Below are 22,318 nucleotides of genomic sequence, written 5' to 3'. Positions count from 1 at the left end.
GTGCTTTGAGATTTGTGCAGTGAATGATCCTTATTTAACTTTAGGTTCTATACTAAGGATGCTTTGAGATCTGCGCAGGCGGATGAATGAAGAGGTTCGGAGTGCTTTGAGTTCTATGCGGTGGGTGATCTTTCACTATAGGCTATATACTAAGGATGCTTTGAGATCTATGCTATAGATGAATGAAGGTGTTCAAAGTGCTTTGAGATCTATGCAACAAATGATCTTTAACTGTGGACCATATAATAAGGGTGCTTTCAGATCTGTGCTATAGATGAATGAAGGGGTTCGGTGTGCTTTGAGATTTGCATGATGGGTGATCCTTATTGTGGGTCACATACTATTAGTCATATTTATTTTAGGATATCTAGTCCTATTTTAGCTAAATGAGGAATCCAACCCAAATTGTGAAAAAGGAATCTCGCTGGGATTATAAATAGGAGCTATGTATCTCAGTTTAGATGGTGTAGATAATCAATAAAATAAAAAAGGACTTAAGCCCTATTTTTGTGATTCTTCCATCTTCTTCTCGATTTCTTTTGAGAGATTTTAGTTGAGCGGGTTAACAAAAATCTTTCTTCTTCTTAATCGGATTATGTTGGTATTAGAGCCAAATTTCTCTACATCTATGGGAGTAAGTTGATATGATAGCCATGCTCTTACCTGATGGAATTCTATCTTGATCTAATTAGATCAAGTTAGTATTAGCGCTTTGATCTTCTACATCTATAGGAGTAATTAATATCAGAACTAGATTCCTTTACATTTATGGGAGTAAGTTGGTATCAAAGTCAGGAATTCTTCTTTCTCCTCGATCAAATTAAGTTGGCATCAAAGCTTTGATCCTCTACACACTACAGAAATAGTACCTTTTACCGACATTTTTCACAGCCTTTACCGACACTAATAAGCGTCGGTAAAAATTCCGCCGATGTCAGAGAAAGCATCGTAAACGCATCGGCGATAACTGAGTGGGAAAGGTTTTTGCTGATGCTAAAGAAAAGCATTGGCAAAACCCGGAATTTACCGACGCTAAAAAAAGCGTCGGTGTAGGCGCTTTTGCCGACGCAAACACGCATCGGCATAAACTACTACTCGGGCGTGCCGCCATAGTTGCTGGGATTTTTGCCGACGCTTATAAGCATCGGTGAATAGTTTTACCGATGCTTTTAAAGCGTCGGCGAAAGCGTTCCAGCCACTGGTTTTTAACGACGCTTTAAAGCATCGGGAGAGGAATTTTTTTAAAAAAAATATTAGAAAAACACATGCATATCATAAATCAACATTTACATCAATATAAACCTGCATTACATTTACATCAACACAAATATTCAAATCATGCAAAACATTCATATTGTCATATATGATTAATAAGTTTAGAATTACAATGTACTTTGAAAAATATAAGAAAGATATATATAAAATTTCTTAAATAACAGTCTAAAAAGTAAGAGGGACCAAATTCAGCACCATCATCATCTCTACGAGTTGTTGAAGTATCAAAAATCTACAAAAAAAAAAAGAGAAACTTTAGAAGTTAGGATATGAAAATCATTAACTCATGCAAAATAAGTGATAATTATATAAAGTCATCAAATACATATAGTGATTTACCTAAGGAGGGAGAAATCGTTGTAACATAGATGAAATATGCTCGAGCTGAGACTGCAAAGTTTGTTAGTTCTGCTTCAGCTCCACCAACTCTGCCTGATGGCGATCCTTCATATCTTCAATTGATGCCCGAAGTCTACTAACTTCTGCATTGTATTGCCTTCTCCAGCTTTTTTTGTATACATGCCCATTGCAGACAACTGAGTGGGGGTAACTCCAACGCCATAACCCCTCACTCTACCATAATGCTCTGGGCCTAATAATTCAGCGAGCACCTGAGCTTTGACATGATTGGTCGTGTCAGATGATGATGACTCCCCGACGTGCTCTAAAATAAGAGTTGTTGCCCTGTCCTATATCTCTCAAAAGAAAAAATCATATTAATGTATGCCAATAATAGAACTAATAAAAATATCGTTGAAAGATTCAAAAATGAATACATACAACTATATCTTTTGACTCCTTTCGAACAAAACTGCTATCTCGGTGGGTGTGAGTCATCTTATAAAACTCCACCTTATCAGGCTCCCTCCCATTATCATCCATCTATAACAAAAAGTATATTGGCAAGCTAGTTATCATGATATATGCTATATGATAGAGCAGTTTAAAATAGTTTCAAAGAGTTTCAAAAAAACTTACGAATTCAGCTCTACGTCGAGCATAACTCATCGAGCCTGGAGTATGAGGAATAGTCTGTACCAATGTTGGAATATGTCTTCCCAAAAAAAGAATGAACAATATAAATTTGTAATCTAAATTATTAGTAAATACAATATAAGGTATTGAAAAAAAATATACAACCTGAGCTTTCATGGAAAACTAATAGTGGACAAGCTCCCTCTACTGATGAGGGATTACATCAGGAGGAAAAACACGGGCAATCTCCTCTTCTGTCATACCATCGTGCTTCCAGTCTACCTTTAACTTGGCCCTATATTCTTTCCACTTGCGGTTGACGGACTTCAGCACCCAATCATGGCTCTCTCTTTAAGGAGCAAAAACTTTTTCTACATCAAAGTAATTAAAGAATGTTATAACAATGTTAAATCAAAAAATAAAATTATAATAGTAAGCAAATTCAATTCTTTACCTCAATAACTTTAATAAGCTCAACCTTATATGAAGGAGGCATTTCATCTCATTTCGTATAGCTGAGCGAACACAACTGACCCTTCCGCACAACCGATCTTAAAAAAATTGATAAAATGCTTGCAACCCTCTTGATAGGCTGCCCCAGTTCATTGCAATGTACCACGATCTTCTCATCCTCGCGTAGGCTCCACATGTCCAATGCTCAAGTGGGTCCTCGTGTCCTCCTCACTCTCCCCAGTCCATCTATAAAAATAAAATAAAATATCCATTCATTAATTAAAATATTAAAGGCAAATGATTTAATATAATTAGATTGTAAGAAAAGTTAATATATAAAATGTAAATCAAATTATCCTGGATGTGCACGTCATCCATGTATGGATAATCAGCAGGTGGAACGTGCTCAGACTGAGACTCGTGCTGAGTATGGGACTCATGCTGAGAACAGGACTCGTGCTGCTGGGGCTCGTCAGGCTGCTGGGACCGCAGGGACTGATTGGAAGAAGATCCCACGGACGTGTACTAAAACTCAACATCTCTGAATCATTTTTCTCGCAGCATGTTGTTACCTAATATGCACAAAAAGAAGCAATATTAGTTAAATAATAAATAAAATCTATATGAATTGATAATTAATTCAATGTGACCAGCTGAGCAATTGAAATTGACCTTGTCAACAATTATCTTGCAAAGAGATCGCAGCAATCCTATAATCACAAAGAATCTTTCTATTGCCAACATGGCATACGGCAAATGGCACAAAGAGAGATTGGTTTATAAACTATATATCTATATATATATATATATATATATATATATATATATAATGGTCTGGCTGGGTTAGAATATTAAGACATCCAACCCCTTAACCTGGAAATGAACTAATTCAATTTGTGAGAATTGGAACCAAACTAATCTATATTATTTAGACCTTGCACTGATAATGTACTTCTTATTATCTGATGAAATATTACTCAGAAAACATTTCTATATCAAGAACAGTTGCTGACCATGCCAGGGACCTTCTCTGTTTTTCAGTTACTATATTTTGCATAGGTTGTCATTCTTGGATTCCATCAGCGCACGTATCTGTAGTTTGATGCGGTAGAAATTATTATAAGGGCTTAAGGTTTTCATTTCTTATTTAGGTAGAGTTAGTAGTCTATGACATTAGAGTTTATAGTGGTGGATTAGAATCTTCGCACATAATGTGAAGATTTATTTAGAATTATCTGAATGCATTGCGTTGTCCTCCTTCCTACCAATATTGGCCGGCAGTTTGGGGGTTGGAAGCATTAATTGCTTCAGAGCGTTTGGTCTGTGGTCTCCTTATTTTGCATTGCATAAGCTTATGTTTAAACACTGAGCCTTCAACAGTAGACAATAAAAGCCATGTTAATTTTCTGAAAGTGAAAAATATTTGTCAAAAACTGGGCACTGTTTCAGTGAAAACAGGCGGAGGTTCCATCTTCTCTCTTTTGTTTACAGTGATGCTAATCTCCTCGACCATGTAACCAAAGAAAAAACAGTAAAAAAGACAGAAGACCTATCCTGCACCCACAGCAAGCGGGCCATCCTGCTCGTGATGCTCCCAGACACGCCTAAACAAAACTTCCATGAAATGTTCTTTCTCTATCCTGTAGCAGAGGACTAAGAAACAAGCCCCGTAAAAATAGTTGCCCATTTATATTTTTTTTCCTTTTTTGGGGGGGTTTCGAATAAGGCCAATAAAATCAAGAACAAAATGCAAAGAAGGATTACAGAAATTCTACATAGAATCAGAAAAATCAAGTGCTGCAATAACAACCGAGGGAAATCTAAGAGGCAAGATAACGCAAAAAAACCATATAAGTATCCAAAAATAAGCACCACGAATCACCGCAAATAAGATCAGAAATAACAGACAATACATCATGCATATAAATAAGGACTTCATATAGGCATTGTTTCTATGGACCAATCCACGAGTTACTAATATTTGGTTAATTCTAAAATTTGAAATGCCGAAGAGGGTTGGGAAAAAAACTCACCTGCTATTAAATGCCAAAGAGGAGGGAGGAGGAGAGGAGCTTGCCGTCGGACGTCGCTCGGCGCCGGAGAGGACAAGGGTCGGCCACTCATCGTCGGAGAGGAGGGAGGAGGAGAGGAGCTTGCCATCGAACGTCGCTCGGCACTAGAGAAGACAAGGGTCAGCCACTCGTCGTCGGAAAGGAGGGAGGAGGAGAGGAGCTTGCCGTCAGACGTCGCTCAGCGCCGGAGAGGATAAGGGTCGGCCGCTCGTCGTCGGAGAGGAGGAAGGAGGAGAGAAGCTTACCGTCGGACGTCGCTCGGCACCGGAGAGGACAAGAGTCGGCCGCTCGTCGTTGGAGAGGAGAGAGGAGGAGAGGAGCTAGGGCTAGCCTTGATCGGGATGCAGAATGAGGAGGAGGGGAACGACCGCTAGGTTTTGATGTCAATTTTACTTCTGACGACGCGTATCAGCATCGTCTTAAGCCATAGTCTACGATGACGCTAGTTCAAAAAGCACCGACGCTTGGGAAAAGCGTCGGCAAAAAAGGATCGTTACGGCACAATTTTTCTGTAGTGACACCTGTAGGAATAAGTTAGTATCAGAGCCAGATTCCTCTACATTAATGAGAGTAAGTTGGTACCAAAGCTAGAAATTCTTCTTTCTCCCCAATCGGATTAGGTTGGTATCAAAGCTCTAATCCTCTATATCCATGGGGGCCTCTATTCATGGTCCAAATACATGAACAACAAGCAATCAAGAGAAGTTCTATCCGTGCTTCAAGTACATCAAAGGACAAAGACGAGTATGGATGCTAGTTCTTCCTCGATGGATAATGAGACAAAGGGACGTCTCATACAACTGGAGGAGAAGATTGTCTAACTCACTAAGATCATCTTCAAATTGGTGATACCTTCAGCACAAGCACCAGCAACTCCTATTGCCAAGTTGTTTCCTACATCTCAAGATGACAATCTACCATCCAGGAAGGAGGATGGGATAAGCAGCCTACAGGTACAAAAAATATCTCTCGTCAACCATTTAAAGTTAAAGGTCAAATCGAGAACAATTAGCTAGACCAGTTGAGACATACTTTACTGTTTATAGATACTCTAATATCCAAAAGATATCTTTTGCCAATCTCAAGCTTCCTAGCAATGATCTTACCTGGTGGAATTCGTACATAAGGAAAACGACATCTCAAATCTAGCATAGAATAAATTCAAGAGTCTAACCAAGTAGTTCTACCCAATCAACCATGAGAAGGATCGGTGGATCAAGCGACAGTACCTATGACATATGATCAGTCTGTCCAGAAGTACACTATCCTGCAACAAGTTTGTGATAATAACCACCACCCACCCAAGGCAATGCTCTTTCCCGCAACATGGAAGGCAGCTGTGGGATGCTCACTCTTAGGCTCTTAGGCACAAAAAGACCAAGTGCTAGTTATTGACATAAGTTGGTTGAAAAGAAAAATAAAGCATGTTATCGACCCTGCTTTTGCATTCTTCTTTTATCTTTGTAGCCAGCACACCGCTGAAAGCAGACAGACGAGCATAAAACATAAAATGACAAAATTTGGCAGCATGGTACAGTCAACAAATAACCAGATGAGACTAACTCTACTTGAGAAGGCATGACTCTGTTAATTAAAGCATGTTATTTGAGAGTTTTCTGAAAATAAAGTGGAGAAAAAACTGCTACGAGAACCTATAAAAGACTGATCAACAAAAATAATCAGAGTAATAGATAAGTGAATGTTCCCATGTAGCAGAATAAGATGCCTGAATGTATAAAATTGATTCATGATGCTGCACGATTCTGACTCTTATGGATCAGTGTTTCGACCTTTTTAAATAACACAATGAGGTGGAACAAAAATACTTGACATTGCAAGGAAGAACCACAAAATTATTAATAAGATTATCTTAATTTTGTGGTGTGTTTTTTTACACTCATTCTTATTGAACTGTATATATTGATTATCCCTAAATTATACAACTGTGCCATAAACAGGTAAATGTAAGAGAAACCATAGATCATCAAGAGCGTGTAGACAACATTAACTCATTAAGGATACATCCTAAAGGGTTTTTATCTGTCAACATTAACTCATTCCCTTAAAGCTATTCCTGAATTGCAGGTGTATAACATCAGAACAAACCTGAGCTTTAATTTGCATCACCAGATGCAGACCTAGCATCCAGAACAATAACAAATGACATAAGAAATGTCAAGTTATCCCCAGGTAACGTTTGATTACCAAGCATAGACTAGTAAAAACGGCCAGTAAGAGAGAAAAGAGTAAGAGTTAGGTGGTGGTTATGTTCTTTCGGCCCTTGATAATTGACATATAATGGCAAAATATATAAGGATAAGACGGATGAATGGAGGCAAAAGGGGACCTTATGGTAGAAGGTATCAGCTAAGTGGCTGGGCCGTGTAGACAAATCTAAAGTTAAAAGATGCTTAAACAAAGTAACTGAATAGTAAACCTAGAGTGTAATACATAATTAATAAGAAAAAGGTCTCAGATTGATAAATGACATGAAAAATAGATTACATCAAGAATTCCAAGGCAGAGAGGTTGGAAACCATCATTGAACAAGCAGCTTTGCATATTAACTTCTTCACATAAAACATGACTAAGAAGGAAACCCAGATCTAGCAAAGATGGGGGTTGAATAGATAGAGCTCTAAGCCATATTAGAAGCATAATCCATGAACCATAAAGATGTTGATATCCTTGTAAAATATGATGGGACTATAGAACAATGAAAAAAGACTTTCTTAACTACCAAAAAGGATTTGCACTAGGAGTACATAGTAATGATTCAAAATTTCAAATACATTGATGAAGAAGATCTGGCTCAGACAGTAATAACAAAATAATGATTCAGCAAGGACGTAGAAATGGAAAGATGGAAACCATACAGATGACAAATAAAGGTGTCAAAATCATTTCAGGTGGATCTGATTTTTCAAAAAAAAAAAAGATAATAGCAACTGATATATTAAAAGAAGGATTAAGTAAAAGAAAATGGATAACACAAATTGATTGTGAGTTACAAAATGAAGTTCGGGATGACGGCAAGTAATATGCATAAATACATACAACAAGGGTATCAACTATTCTGATTCAGGTCAATTTCCAGCTGGATCCTAATCAAATATCCACCTGACAATGTGAAGCATCAAATCCATAACTGTTTTGGAACATCTTAGTGACTTACAAGAATAGAAGGGCATAAGGGGGAAAGACTAGTGTAAGTACAATGGAAACACTATGAGTTGCCCTCTCCTTTGCACTCTGCTTTGCTAGAATCTCACACCATGACGGTGATTCAAACTCTCCTATATATCCTTCACCCTTCTTAAAACATCACACTGCACCACCACCCTACCTCCCAGATGCAATATGCCCCTACCTCCACTTCCACATCCCATAGATGGAAGAATTGTGTGCCAGTAAGGTGCTGGCATAATACTAGTGTCATTCCTGCCATGCCATCCCATGCCATTGCTTCACACAGCAGCATAAAAGTAATTATATGCGGACAACAACATGATGGTTCTGCATGCTTATAAGGTACTAGCATGATCCGTATCATGTTGTGTCATGCCAATCAGCACTTAATCCATGATATCTAGTTCCAAAAGGTGCTATCCAAACCAACGTTGGTGGAACCAATACTGGGCACCGTACTAGTTTTCCAATAGGACGAGTCGGTACGGGCCTGTATCGTGCCACGCCAGGCCCGTACAGACACAGTAGAACAGATAGGGAAGAGAGAGAACAAGAGAGAAAAAGAGAGAGAGCGGGGGAGGGAGGGAGAGGCCGGCGGAGGGTGGCGGAGGCATGGCAGAGGCCCGGCGGAACGAAACAGGGGAACAGCCGCGTAAATCGCAAAAGGTCCCTCTGCCGGCCTCCGCCACCCTCTCTCCTCCGCTCTCTCTCTCTCTCTCTCTCTTTTCCTTCTCCTCCGCCTCCGGCAACGGATTTCGTTTCTATTGCCGGAACCGTACCGGTGAGCCACCGGTACGGCTCGAATCGGCCGGAACTATCCGATTCGGAACAATTCCGCCGACCATTATCTAAACACTTTAAATTGAATTTCATGAATAACTAGACATTTCATAGGCTTGACCCTCCAATTACACATCAACTTCTGGCAATTCTACGTATAAGTCAAATTAATGTAAGTTTGGCTTATCATTTACCAATTTTAGCAAATATTAGGAAATAGATCCAATTAGTTGCATGTTACAATATATAGACATCTGCATACACATCAAATATATATGCTTTTGGCAAGATATGCTGAATCGGCCGGTACGGTTCAGCCCGTACTCTCAAATAACATGCTTTAATTAACAGAGTCATGCCTTCTCGAGTAGAGTTAGTCTCATCTGGTTATTTGTTGACTGTACCATGCTGCCAAATTTTGTCATTGTATGTTTTATGCTCGTCTGTCTGCTTTCAGCAGTGTGCTGGCTACACAAAACGGTTCCGGCCCCGACCAGTATAAGGCCGAACCAGACGGAACCGGACCGGTTCCGTCTGGTTTGACCAAGACTCCGTGCGAACCGGCACCGAGTCCGGTCCACTGTGGCATTTAATGCCACTATAGCCATACACTATAGCTCTGCTACAGTGGCATTTAATGCCACTGTAGCGCGTTGTGGCATATTCATGCGTGCTCACGCTCGCCTTCGCTGTGTGTGCACTGTGGCCGGTTCGATACCGGTCTGAACCGATATCGGCGCCGACCGGTACCGGTTCGGCGATCCTTAGCTTTTGGACACCTAGTAACTTGACAAAACATCATGTACCCCATAACATCAATTCCAAACTCAATGAAAAAAGCATAATTCACGTTACCTATTACTTTATTGTAATTATGCTCTACTTAAAGACAAGTACAAGACTAGCTTCGAAGTATGCAACAAACTGTCAAGCACTAAAAAGGTTGTGAGCATGCTGCAAACAGAACTGAAATGAAAATGCTGATGTAAATGCAGGATCAAAACTAAGAACATGAAATTAGAAATGAATAGTTAAAAAAAAATGTTGTAACACCAAGATTTTCAGAAATGGTTTCACAAAATTAAATGTTTTCTGAGACAAACCCAGTAAGGATTAAATAGTTAATCACATTCAAATATTAGAAAAAAGGGGGGCCAAATATGATATAAATAGCAGAAAAATAGAACCCAAGAACAACTCCCAATTCAGAAAACTTGACCACAAAAAAGACCAAAACAAAGTAAGATACATGGAAACAACTGCAAGTATGATGAAATGATTTGACGTTTTTCTTCTTGACTATTCTTAAACAAAAAGCCAAACTTAATGCAAGAAAAATAAGAAAACAAAGCACACAATCCATGTCTTAGGAATATTATATGGGTATACAATTTAAATATGCACCAACTAAAAGGATAGATGTAAAAGGTCCTAGAATCCTATCAAGTAGTCAGTAGAGATTTGAGATGTTTTCTAATAACTAACAAAGTTCAAGCTGGACACAAAGATAAAGACAATATTTGCAAGCAATGCAGGAACAAAAATGTAAATTGTCAATTTGATACCTGCACAGCAGCTTGTATATCTGAAGTTCTAAGCTTGCCATCACAAATAGCTACCACAGCTTCACTGACAAATTTGCTTAAGTTGACACTAGTTTTAGAGGACAAAACTAAGAACAATGAAATTAGAACAATGAAATTAGAAATGAATAGTTAAAAAATTAGAAATGAATAGTTAAAAAAAAATGTTGTAACACCAAGATTTTCAGAAATGGTTTCACAAAATTAAATGTTTTCTGAGACAAACCCAGTAAGGATTAAATAGTTAATCACATTCAAATATTAGAAAAAAGGGGGGCCAAATATGATATAAATAGCAGAAAAATAGAACCCAAGAACAACTCCCAATTCAGAAAACTTGACCACAAAAAAGACCAAAACAAAGAAGATACATGGAAACAACTGCAAGTATGATGAAATGATTTGACGTTTTTCTTCTTGACTATTCTTAAACAAAAAGCCAAACTTAAAAACTAAGAACAATGAAATTAGAAATGAATAGTTAAAAAAAAATGTTGTAACACCAAGATTTTCAGAAATGGTTTCACAAAATTAAATGTTTTCTGAGACAAACCCAGTAAGGATTAAATAGTTAATCACATTCAAATATTAGAAAAAAGGGGGGCCAAATATGATATAAATAGCAGAAAAATAGAACCCAAGAACAACTCCCAATTCAGAAAACTTGACCACAAAAAAGACCAAAACAAAGTAAGATACATGGAAACAACTGCAAGTATGATGAAATGATTTGACGTTTTTCTTCTTGACTATTCTTAAACAAAAAGACAAACTTAATGCAAGAAAAATAAGAAAACAAAGCACACAATCCATGTCTTAGGAATATTATATGGGTATACAATTTAAATATGCACCAACTAAAAGGATAGATGTAAAAGGTCCTAGAATCCTATCAAGTAGTCAGTAGAGATTTGAGATGTTTTCTAATAACTAACAAAGTTCAAGCTGGACACAAAGATAAAGACAATATTTGCAAGCAATGCAGGAACAAAAATGTAAATTGTCAATTTGATACCTGCACAGCAGCTAGTATATCTGAAGTTCTAAGCTTGCCATCACAAATAGCTGCCACAGCTTCACTGACAAATTTGCTTAAGTTGACACTAGTAAAATTATAAAAAACTAGTGATCTGAAGCAATTGAATAGGTCATCTTGGAATCAACTATGTTTCATCCACTACAGTTCAAGATCAGAAAAAAAAAGACATGATTTTAGAGGGATTAAAAGAGGCTAGAGCAGTGTTTGCCCTACCACCCCGAACCACCCAGTATTCGGGTTGGTACAGGCCCCATTCGAACCCGTACCGACTCATACCGAGGCATAACAAGATGTATCGAGGTGACCCAGGGTACATATCGACCTATACTACCCAGATTCAAGCAGTACCGAGATAGGAAGTAAGAAAAATGACTCAAAAGATATCTAGGTACAACGTGTGTCCCCGTACTAAACCGGTAATATACCAGTATGGTGCCCGATACCAAGACTCCAAACCTTGCTAGCACCAATCCCAAGCTTAAAACATAAAAAGCTTCAACAATAATTCACTATTTACTTAAAACCCTAAGCCATCTGATCAACATTATTGATAAATAAAAGACTTCTACAGTCATAAAGTTGGATTTGCATTTTCATTAATAAGCATCATATCGAATGAAAATAATTTGTCTTTTGTAAAGAAATTGGAAAATATAGTATGTTGTATTCATTACATGTCAAGTACCAAGGAGAAAGAAAGCAAAATATATAAATAACACCTATGAATAAACTGAGGGTTAAATAGAGGAAAAATATATGTACACCGTGCATCTAGAACAACAGAGGCATAAAAAGGAAGAAGCTACCTGTTTATAGAAGCCACAAGAAATCATAGGATTTTGTTGTATTATTTTTAAAAAAGTGTTTCTTAATTGATTCACTTTGTTCCTTATGCCAAGGTATGAAAGAAAACACAATTATAAATTATAACTTCATGACATTTGTTTGGCATCCAATCCTCCATAAGCCATTTCTAACAAGAAGATATAACGGACATCAGAGAAGCTTTAGAAGGATACAAAATTGAATATGGAAAATAAAAAAATAAACTTAATGTAAAAAATAAAAGCAGACTGAATTAAAACAGAAAATAGTTAAAAATCAAATTTAAAAATAAAAATAATGCATAACTATGAAGAAAACATTTGATGGATAGATGTGATAATTTTTGATATTTGGAATCATTCATTCACTTATTTATGGTAAAGATATTCTATATTCCGTTCACTTATCTTTTTTTCTCTTTTTTTATGGAAGAAACTATAGAGTAAAGAAAAGGAAAACTTGCTATGTGACCTCAATAGAGTGTTATGATCTGAATCTGAAAGGAATATGATAGAGTTGTCAATATTTACGATAATATGGCATCAGGAAAGAGCAATGGTGTCTATATTTTTGATACCATTAGATTGGAATTGAGGAAATGTGTCTTTATTATGGTGCAATGACATGTTAAAGAATCTAAATTATGCAACTACATTTTCTGGCACTATATCTTCTTTATGCTTCTGATATTTGAGTGCAACTAGGAGATTGCATGGAAATATTCTTTCTGTTAAGGAGAGTTCTTATTTTCGCCCCCCGAGAGGGGGGGGGGGGGTTGCAACATACAAAATCTTAATGGTATATTCCAAATTTTAAAACTTTCATTTCTTTGATATATTATAGACTAGTGGAACAAGTATAATGCTGAGAAACCTTTAAATTACACCCAGAAAAAAAAATTGAGAAAGAAGATCATGAATAGCAAGATACCAAAAATTACCTAAAACTGATTGAGCATATAAGAGCAAGGATTCAAGTAGCATCAGTACAGCCCATAATGATGGCTACATACCCACTCATACGGATACAGAGTACTGGCTGAACAGTTTGTCGATAAAGGTGTTGTAACATCCAGTGACTGACATGGGCTGGCATCAGTCCTTTTCAAAAACATTGTGTAAGAAAGCTACTAGAAAGCAGACTGTGTCATCTAAGAGAGCTACTAGACAGCAGACTCTGTCATCTCATCTGTTAATAATCACTTAGCTGAGGGTGAAATTTCTCATAGCTTTCACTAAGAATACCCTCACTCATTCCTAATTCCTGATAGTTGGTAATAGACCCATGACCAACCCCAGTGTGCCTTCTTTAAATCCATCAACTTCATAAAAGTACTTGTAACCATAGATGTACAATTCGACAAGACAATTCAGAACATCACTTGAAAATTTACTTTGTTATTTTAAAAACTATTAAGCAGTAGTTGGATAACATCTTTATCTTAAATATAAATATGGAAGGAAATCCATTCTAAGCTTCACAGAAGAATACTAACAAAAGCAGACATTTGGTTTTAGCTAAAGACAAAACTTTCCTCCATGAGATATGACAGGAAGTTGGCAAAACCACAAATTTCAAACATATTTAATTATTTTTTAAAAAAAATTGATACCTCAGGTTATAACTAAGCCAAAGTTAGAATTTGTTAGCATATCCCAATCAGCAAAATCTAAAAATCAATATCCTTCAATCATCATTCGTTAGATCATCCATGTGGATCACTCAATCAAGTAATTTCTTGAATTTACCAAGTCTTATTAACTATTCACCACGTATTGTTCATAAGTAGATCTAGATAAATAATATACACATACATTTCCTCCTAAATCTAAAAATTATGGAAGTTAATGAAGAAAATACTACTTAATCAATTATAAATACAAATTAACAAAAAAAAATAGAATAAAATGGAAAAGAAGATGAAACTTCTATTACTACATATAGTTTGTTTTACGCATAACTTCCAAAATGGAACCAAGAGTTTTAAAAAATGGCCACATTTCGTGAGCAACTAGGGTTCCACATAGTGCCTATGCAGAGTAGAAGAGAAAAGCAAAGAGAACAAAGGATGGTGGCACAAGAAGGCAAAAGATTTGGACAAGGATGAGGATGGGGATGAAGGGACATGGGTAGCAAATGGAGAGGTAAAACATATATGCGAAAATATCTGTTGTTCATAGCCATTTCCAAATTTCACCTCTAGCTAGCTTGTGCGATCTTAGAGAAATTCCTTCGCACATAGCATAGTAAGCTAGATTGGAAACTTAAGCAAGCCTAGTACTCCAGACATTATGGTAGGATATGGATCGATTATGATGAGAATGGACTTCTCCATAATGTAATTGTTCAGAAGACTCACGATCTAGTTCCATGTCGGGCCTTTTCCCTTCTCAACTAGATGATGGAAATATGTATTCCATTCGGGCAAGTGAGGAAGGGTGGCTTGGCTTGACCGTATATTCTCTCCTGGTCAGGTCAAAGGCGAAGACTAGCTAAGTTAATCACTCAACCAAGTATGGTATGCCGTAGGGGTCAATACTGGTGTATACCCACCGGTACGCGGTATGAGAGGTGTATTGAATATTAGTAAGCTGAACCTACCCCTTACCAAGATACTGTCACTATACCATGATGGCAACGGTACGAGATCCGCTACCAAAGATGGCAAACCTTGCAAACAAGTTTTGCTCTCTGTTGGGTTGCAAGATGCCTGCACTCTCTCCCTTGCCTATCCTTGATGTCTAACTCTAGCACTTTTCTAACAGTAGAAGACAGAATCGGGGTGAAATGGTTTTTAAAGCCCAACCAAACTAAGTTAAGCCCCCCTTAAAAATCATTTCCTTTCTAAGCCGTATATTTTTACTCTAGCCTCTACCCGACCCGCTATGGATCCAAGGCGGGTATGAGTAATGGCAAAACTCGCCCCGTGCCCGACCCAGATATATATCACTCTTCAGAAATCCCCTAACGAGGCAAAAAAAATGATTTGTATGCAAAAAATATTGATTTTTACAGCTTTACCCAACCTAATCCTCCAATCTGCCCCTTCTAACTCTACCCACCCGGCCTCGAGGCAAGTACAGGGCAAGTACAGGTAATTGCCTATCCAACCCGTTGCCATCCCTAACATCAAGTCAACAATTATACATCATTACATCTCTGTAGTTTTAGATCATTATCAAGCAGTCGAATAACATAGACTGCAAAGTGATGTGTGACACAATTATTTAGCATTTTTTGCTGGTTTAGATATAACCTTATCCTTAAATATTGTCAGTTCAAGACTTTCTGTCTAAAAACATTGGAATCGTACATTCAATCATTCCAAATAATACAACTTTTCCCCCTTGGCATGCTTCCATCATTCCAAATAATACAACTTTTCCCCTTGGCATGTTTCCATCTCTAATATTTTTTCTATTTTTCACTGAATTTTTTGAAGGAAACAGAGAATTCCTGTAACATAAATTTGATGGGCCCAGCCAAGGGGCAATAGTTTCTGAAACCTTTCATCAACCACTCAGTGTACAAAGTAATTGAGTAGTCTAGTATCCAGAAAAGAACGAGAGTTAAATGAGGAGGCTATCCTAGACCCCAAAAAAGAAAAAAATCATTCCAAAGATGAACAGTACCTAAGGACAGCAAAATTAGGTAACCATTTGTAAACACCATAACCCAATACCTGGAAAGTCCAAAGAATATCCACTAATTTATCTACAGACCGGAAAGTCTTCTAGCAAGTTCTCAAAATTCTCTCCAACCACAAATGTTTGCGAGTTGTGGCTGATGAAATGTCAATCACTATATAATTGCTTTTTCAATCTGATTTTGCAGCCATACATTGATGTAATAAACAATCAGAGCACCTTCCCTTTCATGCAATATCAACAACATATATGTGCTGACAGTTTATCCACCTGGTACAAGGGTGCACACCTCTATCAAGTGTGCTGACCTGTATAAATGCATATTGACTTTGCATCAGTTTGTGTTGTTTCAATACGCATCAGTACATGCTAGTATATAGCAGTATAGCCTTATGCTGAATTTTCCTGTTTTAACCCATACCCAATCTAAACAACTTTTTAGTATCTTTGCAAAATGATCTGAATCACTTCATAACTACCTTTTCTGATAGGATTTGAAACTGTGATCGACAATTGAACATAATAGCAATAAAAGTCGGCATGTAGTTTGACCAAAGATTATAAATTGGTATGACATGGTATATAAGCTTTCCTTAGTACCATTAGTAATATGAACTTCCCATAGTACTGACAATATTTTTACAACACTAAAAGTCTGCTATTAACGTGTAAAAATAGTTGCATATACTCATATTGTTATATCATAGATTTGAGCTTATTTGTATTGTAATAGGTGTATACAACTGTTCACAAATGTTAGCTTTGACAAATCATGCAATGCAAGTGTTAAATCCCAGTATGTATAGATATGTGAGATGATTAATGATTCTCAATTTCTACGGACTAATTAAGACTATATTTATTTGTCTAAAACATGTCTAAGCACTAGTACAAAGCAATATAATTGATCTATTTAAAACAAAATGAATAAAGTAGCCTATCCAAGCATGCATGTTGTGAATCTGCAAGCTAGCATAACTTTCCATACCAGCGCATTCCAAGTGGACATACTATATTCCACCATCATAAGCATATCATGCCAACACCAGAGTCTTGGTTGAAACTGCTAACAGGATATATTGTATGTAGCCAACTGATGCTGGATTTTTCTTTTTTTTTTTGTGGGTTGGAGGGGGGGTGCAGGACTCAGGCACATGGACAAGGGATCTTGTATCAGATTTTTAATTCCATACTTCACACATAAGAAGACCAATTTCACTAGAATGCAAAAAGAAAACCTTAATTTTTGTGTGAATCCAAAACTCCATATTTTCTTGCATAGGGACATCTGACAGCATCAATAATAAAAATTTGTAACAACACAAAGAATGGTTTGCTTATCAGCTGATGAGGTGAGGACCAGTAGGATCAATTCCCTTCATAATTTTGGGGTATCCCAACCAGAATTGGAAAAAAAATAATATAGTCCAAATACCTATCAATTTTTTTGCATGCCATCACTTGTGATGAAATATTGCATCTCCTCATCTAAAAATGTTATTGGGTATGTCACTTGCATTTGCGGAGGGGCAAATTCTGATGTCTGGATGTCCATCGATCATTTTGTTTTAGTTTTATTAAATGTCAAGGTAATAGGGCTCATGTAACTTTTTGACATCTAACACAATCATGAAATAGTAGTAACTAATCCTAAACTTGAATCCCTAACTTTCTAGCAGAATACAGTCAAAAAACAACAGAAAAATTATGAAGATGACATGCTTCGCTACATAGTTACCAGGCCTTTCAGGATTCAGATTACTATGACGGAGAGCAAGTTTCCCATCAATTGATTTCTTATATTCCTCAAGACGTGCAGCACTTTCCTGCAAAGCAAAAAATTATATTTATAAGGTTCAGTTATGTGTTAGTTGCATGTTCTGATCTTGAAAACCAGCTGAAGATCATATAGCAGATTACTAGTACCGAATATCTGATGAATATCAATCAGCCTATGAGGTTTACAAGAACAAATGCAAATTATAAATTCTGAGTTCACTATGTAAAATTAATTGCAGAACAAGAAATTGAATAGGACTATAGTTATTTATCCCAAACAGCACTAGTGTATCATGCACTGGTAGCGTTCCCAGCTCTAGGTGAAGACCAACAGAGTGAGGCCAGGCCTTATACCTTTCTCCCTCTCCCATTTAATCTCATTTATAATTTTGGCGCACTTTTTCTTTCTTTTTAGATAACCTCAGATCCTCAAATCATTGGTAAAACCCCAATATCCCTTGCATTTTTCCCCTGAAGAGACGCCACTCGTAGCTAACCTTTATTGAAAATGCATATTAAATTAGAAACTACCGTCAACGATAATTTCAGTCCTCGCATCCTGAAGCCAAAACCTTAAATTACCCCTTTCTCCTAGGCGAAACAAGATCATTTTTTGGCATCAGAGTTATGTTAACACTCTATGCACTCATGAAGGATAGTCATGGTATCAAAGGGACAGTCATTCGACACCAAGAAAATGTAATTAATTGTGGACAATGATAGCAATCAGCTTGATGTATTATTTGACACTATGCAAGACACCAATCAATATAGATCAAGGTCAAAGTGCAATAGGTCACAACCTCTTCAAGCCAAAGACTCTCAGATGCACATTATATCTAAAGCATTGAAGCACCTACTACCCAAGAGCCTAGTCAAACATGTGAAAATAGCATGCTAAAGAAGATGGCATCATCTACAACTTCCAATGGATTCTCATAATGCAAAACTAAGAGTCTAGCAAAGAGTGCATTGTAGCATAAGAATTGAAAGAGGAGCTGAAAAAAGCTCCCCAAAGTTTTGCCAACAAACAAGATATCCAGAATGATATTGAAGATCAGAATTCTCTCAAAAATATTGAAGATAGAATATCGAAAAAGCTATTTATGATCCTATCATCATCCTTTGTGTTTAGATAGTCAAGGATGACATGCCACAGTATCCACCGCAAACTGAAGTAGCTGCATATGATAGCCCCAGGATTGAAGAATAAGTTGCTCATGAAGTGCACTTGTGGATAAAGAAGCTACAAATTTAGAGGTAAACAATGCTTACACAAAAGAAGTGCTTACTTTCTGATGCATATTCTCTTCAATATTGAAGAATATTATCTTTTAAGATCCTTAGTTACAGTGTGTCAAAGGACATTGATTTCAACAAGAAGAAATAGCACAGTGAAAGGTGTATAGGCAGCCACTAGAGAAGAACTTGGAGCTTCAAAAGGATATGTTGAGGAATTTATTATCATATTTCATAAGGAAGAGAACATTAGGAAGATCTTGAACATTAGATAATCCAGGATAGCAAGCATGCATGATGCAGTCACTAAGTTGATTTTGTAGGAACCTGTGGACCAAGAGAGTCAAGGATCAAGTAATTTGGTTGAGGCAATCAAGTATTAGCTAATTAATAGACCTGAGAGTTAGTGGTCCTGGCTTTACTGTTTGAGAGAGTACTTGAATTCATGTTGTTTTTCTATTATTTTGTACTATTTTGCTTAATCATTAGATCATGCACTCCTGCACATAGCAGAGGCTATTTTATATTTATGTTTACTAGGTCCATGAGTTATATGGGCATGAAATAGTGACTAACTTGTAATTCGATTATAAGTGGAGAGGCATTTTGGTCATAAGCCATTTTTGGGTCATTTATGAACAGTCAAGCCCCCTTAGGGAATTTAATATAATGATAATAATGTAGTCTTGTTTAATGTTAGAAGCCCTTTTTTCTTTGGTAGAAGAGCCATTTGTCATTTGAGTTCTGCTTTCTATAATACAAAGTCACATGCTGGGCCCTCCAATGAGTTCCAGGTAACCATATATTCTCTTTCTCCATTATCTTTCCTTCTCACAAGTGTGAGGCTCAATCATGGAGCAACACCCCAATGTGAGTCCAGATCTTCACTCTTTTCCTTCTTTCTTTCTCACCAACTATCTTTTTCCTCAAGCATCTATTCCATCCTTACATCCAGAAACATGTAAAATTGTAAAACACTATTGCATATTTTCGACTAGGAAACCTTGCTTGTAGTTCACCTTTTCTCAAAACCCAGATCTGAATAGAAAGTCCAGCCAACTATAGGTTTAGTTCTAGAATTCTAAAGCCCGAAACCTTGAACTTCTCCTTTCCCATGAACTGTTCTATATCACATTAGGTTCAAATGATATAGAATTATATGATATTTTGTGAGAAACCCAGTTAGTTTGGTTAATTAGGTTATTGACTGCGAATTTAAACTACAGAAACACCCAATGATAGGTGACTAGTATAGCAATAATTTCTAAGCTGTCTAATCATTAAAACATTAAAAATAAATTAAACTAAAAGTATGGAAGATGATAATGTAAAGAAGACCATAAAAAACAAAAATAAATAACAAAACAATTTCCCTTATTCTCAGGATGGTCACTTATTAAGGCTAGTTCCACATATAAGGAACTGATAAAAGAGGGAAAATTTATGCAAAAAGAGAGTATATGGCCTTTCACATACAAAAACCTACGGTATGGTAATCTCGGGATGTTGTAGGGTGCTGTAGAAAAAGAAGTGTATGCTGGAATGCGACATTGATATCAATGAGGAAAACAACAAGCCAAAAATGAAAAGTGTGAAACAAGAGGCATACACAAAAGTCAGCCCTAAACCTCAATCATAATATACTTGTCATTCATTAAACTATCTTCAGTATGCAAAGGTTTCATACTGTAAGACATTTCTAGATGATATTTTTTTTTTTGCACAGTTTTGCAGATATATTCTTAAATGTAAAGCAGTGGATAAGCTTGCACTTTTAGTAGGAACAAAGAATTATTCAAGGCCCTCAACAAAATCAAAGGCCAATAAATATTCCAAAGTACTCATAAGATGGAGAGAAAAGTTTAAAAAATGCTCACTTCTGTTGTTTTGAAAATATTGGCTGCATGACTGTAATAAATGATTAAGATGGATATGATAAAAATAGAATGGTGAAGATTAAGTAGAACTTCCCATGCGTTATATTTGATATATTCAAAGGATTTGGTTAAATATTGTAGGTCAATATGTTATCTATTTCAAAAGTTTGGCAATAAGGAGGATGCAGACATATAAGATTCTCATCGTTAACAAGGTGCATCAAATATCTAAGACAAAAATGACCCAAAATCGAAACTTTAGCCTTTTATGTCATATAATCTAACAGAAAAATCCAAACTTGGACCAAATTATTTATTCCAAAAATAAGTGAAAACAAAGACGCCATGGGCTCTAACCACATCAAGACTTCTGGAGCCTTACTACCTTCCTCAGCTTTCGTATGCCGATAAATTATCAAAAAGATTATAAATTTAGACCAAATTAAAACATTTAATAGGAAATAAAAAACGATGACAGCATGGGCTCCAACCAGATCAAGATTTCTTGCGCCGAAGTCTCTTCCGCAGCTTCTTGTACTTGTGCTTGTTCATCTTCCTCTTCCTTTTCTTCTTCACACTGTCGGCCCACACCGTGCGATCGCATCCCTCCTCACCAACCCCTGGATCGCTGTCACTCTCCTCATCGCATCGATCGAATCCGGATCGGGACCGGATTCAAATCAAAACAATGGGGGAAGCCGGGGTAAAATTGGAGGGATTGGCGGAAGCCATCGGGAAGAGAAGGGAAGGAAGAAGGGTTCGGGCTCGGATTGGTTCGGGGGAGTGGGTCGTGGAGAAGGGATGGATGGAGCGGGGGATTTGCGAGCTGGGGGTTGGCAAAGGATGCGAGGATTCGAAGGGGAGGGTTGGGGGGAAGTCTTTTGAGGAGCTTTTGGAGAAGAGATGCCATTGAGAGAGAGAGAGAGAGAGAGAGAGAGAGAGAGAGGGGAAGGAGTTGAGGGGAGGGTTTAAAGTTGGACCGTTGTAGGGTTTAGCGGCTAGCCGGTCCGAAATAGTTCTCGTCTATGTTTTCTTGACTCTATGAATTTTGCATAAAAACCTGGAATTTTTTATATAAAAATTATATTTTAATGAATACCAATATACCATGACAACAATAAATGTTTCCGAGACCCATGAAAAATCATCAACAATGAAGGATATTTGTTTGCATTAGTTTATTTTCTTTTACTTTTAAAATTATTTTATTATTTCAAAAAAATATATATTTTTATTTCTAAAAAATAAAAAAAATAATATTTTTTTACTATCACCACTAATATTGCTTCAGTCGTAGCAATCGCCATGTTTATCACCATCGCTGCTATTATTATTGCCTCCACTACATCAATGGCACCTCTACTACCTCCATCGTTATTGTTTACTAGTGTCATCGCTTCCACCACATCTTGATATTTGCTATCACCATTATCATCACACTATCGCCACCCCCCATCGCCTCCATAACACCACTATGCACTATCATCACTATCTCTACCATAGCACCACCAACCTCGCTACCAACATCATCATATTCTTTATTGCCTCTTGTTAAAAGAAAAGTTTCAGCTCCATTGCAATCAAC

General features: G+C 37.0%; 1 long non-coding RNA gene across 3 annotated transcripts; it reads right to left on the bottom strand.

The window, feature by feature from the left end:
* Positions 1-1,344: 1,344 nt before the first annotated feature.
* Positions 1,345-21,726, bottom strand: LOC103709937. 3 transcript variants are annotated; one of them, XR_005509675.1, is made up of 8 exons: positions 6,005-14,034; positions 4,737-5,881; positions 2,705-3,275; positions 2,416-2,621; positions 2,254-2,329; positions 2,056-2,157; positions 1,615-1,964; positions 1,345-1,507 (listed from the first exon to the last, which is right to left on the bottom strand). It is a non-coding gene; the product is annotated as an uncharacterized LOC103709937 (long non-coding RNA). The 3 variants fall into 3 exon arrangements; XR_005509673.1 differs by lacking the exons at positions 4,737-5,881; positions 6,005-14,034 and adding exons at positions 17,577-17,664; positions 21,225-21,726 and having other exon boundaries at positions 1,349-1,507; XR_005509674.1 differs by having other exon boundaries at positions 1,348-1,507; positions 4,737-14,034.
* Positions 21,727-22,318: the final 592 nt, after the last annotated feature.

The sequence above is a fragment of the Phoenix dactylifera genome, unplaced genomic scaffold (genome assembly GCF_009389715.1).
Source record: "Phoenix dactylifera cultivar Barhee BC4 unplaced genomic scaffold, palm_55x_up_171113_PBpolish2nd_filt_p 001227F, whole genome shotgun sequence".
Classification (NCBI taxonomy): Eukaryota; Viridiplantae; Streptophyta; class Magnoliopsida; order Arecales; family Arecaceae; genus Phoenix; species Phoenix dactylifera.
The sequence above is the reverse complement of the archived record's forward strand: the minus strand, read 5'-3'. Positions and strand labels throughout refer to the sequence as shown.